General features: G+C 43.4%; 1 pseudogene; it reads left to right on the top strand.

Moving 5' to 3' along the window:
- The first annotated feature begins 1,635 nt into the window (after positions 1–1,635).
- On the top strand, positions 1,636–2,936 carry LOC100445460 (C-terminal-binding protein 2-like; annotated as a pseudogene).
- The last annotated feature ends 1,381 nt before the right edge of the window (positions 2,937–4,317 follow it).

Raw genomic sequence — 4,317 nt, 5'->3', positions numbered from 1 at the left:
CAGATTTCCTCAGATCCCAAAAAGCAATGGAAAAGCACTCAGACCACAAGGCCTTCATGCGAATAACAGAAAGAAAAGGAGAACTTTGGCTCTCACTGTGAATGCCCTGGAATGTTAGTGGAGGAACAGGAGAAGCCTTAGAAGATTTAGGAGCATAATCAGCATAGGGTAGGAAATTTCCATCTGTGGCAGCAAAAGAAATAAATCTAGGTTTTTCCAGAACCAATTTCTTTGAAGCAGAACTTCCAATGCCACATTTTTAAGGTTTTCTCCTTGGCCTTTGCACCTCTTATCTTTGTTATTTGTTCATTCTTTCCTATTGGGGTGTTGCCTATTTTTCTCTCTCTTTTTACATTCCAAAGATAGTTCCTTTACTATGGAACAGGGGCGTATAAGGGAGACCTCTGCCATGAGTTCTTAGTTTCTGTTTCTGGTTGAGGCAGCAAGGCCCTTTCCTCATCCCCCTTTTCTGCTTATCACTAGAGACAGAACCTGAAAACCATGGTTGCAGGCCGCTAAAAGCCTAAAATAAAACACAGCCGTAAAAATAACAGAACAAGTCGGGTTGGAAAAGCTTGCTGTACAAGGCAACCAGGTCTGGCTTACATTCACCACATCCTTTCTATGTTCAAAGGTTTGACTTTTTGGGCTACCGCTGGTGAATAGATTCTGTCTCCCCCAACAGGGAGTGCTAAAGAAAATGGCAGAGTAATGAGAATGACAACTTATGACTGCTGAGAAAAGAAGCTGAATGCTTATCACAGCCTCAGAGAAACAAACACTGCAATCAACTGCAGAAGCAAAGGACTACCGTGTCTGGAAAATAAGGGGAAAAATATCTTTACCTTAAAAATACACACACAAGGCCAGAGAAGACACACCGAAGACCCTGTTAATGAAGCACCAGAATATTCAGCCTCACTGACTGCTGTATTATCTTGTAGTAAGAAACTTTTTACACACTACTTTACACAGTTGTTTTATAAATTTCTGAATCTCATCAAAAGATTGCAGGGCATACAGAGAAGGCAGAAAACAGAGAAAACATGTCCCAATTAAAGAAATAAAATAAACCTACAAATATTGACCTTTAAAAATCTTTGTTGATCTTGAAAGGTCAAAATCTGTAGGTTTATTATTTTGTTGTTGTTTTTGTTTTTGCATTATATAGTTTATAAATAAAAATAATTATCAAAGCCGCTTAATGAGACCGGCACTCTTCCGTCCGCGGGGCACTGGGAAGGGAGGAGCCTGGAGACCATGCCGGACACATTGGTGGCCCCAGGCTCAGAGCATGAGCAAGGACCAGGCTGCACCAGGCCGAAACCGCCTCCACTTCCAGCGTTCGCGGACTCCAGGAGCTCCAGATCTGGGGTCGTGGTGAGATTCTTTGATTGATTGTGTGATGGTGGCTGAGTTGCAAGCAAACAGGTTTCATCACCTTAAATTGCTTTGAACCAATGAACCTGTATTCCCTTACAAAGATGGACAGCCCGTCGTGTGAACTATAGATTTTCTGAACAAATTTATATTGGATTCATAGTGGTGTCATGCACGCAGACGCCTCCGAGTTCCCCTAAGTTCTTAGAGGACTGCTTTGACTTTTGATCTGAGAATTGCAAAGTTCCCTAAAGAATGACATTTGTGGATAAGTGCAAACTTAAGAGAGAGCGATTGGACAGAATTTCTGTAGGAATTCGCCTCCACATCATGAAAGGCCCCCTGCACCCCTGCCCTGTGGTGGCGCTGCTGGACGGCCGCGACTGCATTGTGGATATGCACATCCTGAAGGACCTGGCCACCGTGGCCTTCTGTGACGTGCAGTCCACGCAGGAGATCCACGACAAGGTTCTAAACAGAGTCGTGGGCGCCATGATGTACCACACCATAACCCCCACCAGGGAGGACCTGGCAAATTTCAAGGCCCTGAGAGTGATCGTGCGGGTTGGCAGTGGCTATGACAACGTGAACATCAAGGCTGCTGGCGAGCTCGGAATTTCTGTGTGCAACATCCCGTCCGCAGCCGTGGAAGAGACAGCCGGCTCCACCATCTGCCACATCCTCAACATGCACTAGAGGAACACATGGCTGTAACAGGCACTGTGGGAAGGCAAGCGGGTTCAGAGCGTGGAGCAGATCTCCGAGGTGGCCTCGGGAGTGGCCCCTGTTCGTGGGGAGACGCTGGGCCTCATCGGCTACAGTCGCACGCAGCAGGCTTTTGCAGTTCCAGCCACCGCCTTTGGATTCAGCGTCATATTTTATTACCCCTACTTGCAGGATGGGATCGAGCAGTCCCAGGGCGTGCAGAGGGTCTACACAAAGCAGGATTTGCTGTATCAGAGCGACTGCGTCTCCTTGCACAGCAGTCTCAGCGAACATAAACACCACCTCATCAATGACTTTACCATAAAGCAGAAGAGGCAGGGAGCATTCCTTGTGAACACAGCCCGTGGTGGCCTGGTGGATGAGAAAGCCTTAGCACAGGCCCTCAAGGAGGGCAAGATACGAGAGGCAGCCCTCGACGTGAATGAGTCATAGCCCTTTAGCTTGGCTCAGGGTCCATTGAAGATGTCCCGAATCTCATCTGCTCTCCTCACACTGCCTGCTACAGCGAGCAGGCGTCACTGGAGATGAAGGAGGCAGCTGCCACCGAGATCCGCTGAGCCATCACAGGTCCCATCCCAGGAAGCTTAAGAAACTGTGAACAAGGAATTCTTTGTCACATCTGTGCTTTGGTCAGTAACAGACCAGCAAGCAATTCATCCAGTCATCGTCTGCGTGGCTCCAGGAGGACTTCCTGCATCCATGGAAGGGATCATCCCTGGATGCATCCCGGTGACTCACAAACTCCCGAGAGTGGCACATACTTCCCAAGCACCCTCTCCCAACCAGCCCACAATCACGGGGACAATCGAGAGCACCCCAACGAGAAATAGTAGAGAATGCCGGAGGGTAATCATTCTGATACACTTGGGAACAAGGACAGTGAAAAATAGATGAACTAACAGAAAAAGAATGTGACGCTCTTTTTAGCAGATTCTGGACATATACATCATTGATGTTGCAGTGTTAAAACTACAAGAGTTAGAAAACTGAAGATGTCGTCTGCTTACGGATGCTCTGAAAGAATAGGGTGTGATTTATTAACCATCAACTTCGGTTATTGTGTGTTAAGTTATTCATCTGTGAGTCAAATCACAAAGAATAAATAGAACTTTTTCCTTTATCAGTCCCTTGGGCACAGCAGGACCGGAACACCCTGCTCAGAATGTTGCATCAAGACTTCCACCATGAAAATAAAAACCATGAGGAGGAAATCCACATCTCGTGACTTGAGTCCCTTCAGTCTACAGGGACTGGTTACCGCTTTTTGCTAATAGGAAGATCACATTACTAGAAAATGTGGAGTAAACTGTTTGCCTGTGTTAGACATCTGCACGCATAGGATTGAAGACAGTACCGGCTCCTGTACAGAGAAACGTCTCTCACATCTGAACTGCATACTGAGAGGGCAAGTTGGTTGTAAGTTCAGTAAAAGCCTCCGATAATGCAAAAAAATAAAAAATAAAATAAAGCAGTATTAAATTTCACAAGCTCTTTGTAATAAAATATATTTTCTCAGTTTCAGATGCTCTGCTATTTTATTGAGTGGAAAGCCTTGCACTAAAAGGGTTCAAGAAGAATAATATTGCATTTCCTTATGTCACAGGAAACAGTTTTAATGGTAACTTGTCAGATTGTCTATGAAAAAACCCACTTTTTAAGACACTGATAAAATCTTCTTTTCTTCAAGTATTTTATACAAGAACACTTCAGATGTAATGGATGTGACTGATTTTAACAAATCCTATTAGATTTACATCAATTAGTTACATGTTCTATTCATAGTCTTTTGTGAATCATTGCCTTTTTGTTTAAAAAGATGGCCTGTTTTGAGCCTTTCGTTAGGTACATTCCTGTTTTTCTGACAAAAGAAAAATTTTAAAATTGTCCCAAACAGAAAAATAATGCCTATCAGAAGTATGCTTTGTTTTAGTGTGAGTTACCATTACTGTAGATGTTCACTGTAAAGATGGACATTTAGCATTCAGTGCAGTTTTCAATAAAATGTAATTAGAAAAAAAACTGCTTAATGAACACAAACAGAACATAGACAACAAAATAATATTAGAAGAAGTGATACATAAAGAAAATGAGATATCAATAAAAAGATTTTTAGAAACCAAGAAAAATTGTGAATCTGAGTAACACAACAACTATATTAAAATTTCAATCAACAGTCACAAAAGCAGACAAATAAAGCAGAAAAAATCACAC

The sequence above is a fragment of the Pongo abelii genome, chromosome 22, assembly GCF_028885655.2.
Source record: "Pongo abelii isolate AG06213 chromosome 22, NHGRI_mPonAbe1-v2.0_pri, whole genome shotgun sequence".
In the NCBI taxonomy this organism is placed as follows: Eukaryota; Metazoa; Chordata; class Mammalia; order Primates; family Hominidae; genus Pongo; species Pongo abelii.
The sequence above is the reverse complement of the archived record's forward strand: the minus strand, read 5'-3'. Positions and strand labels throughout refer to the sequence as shown.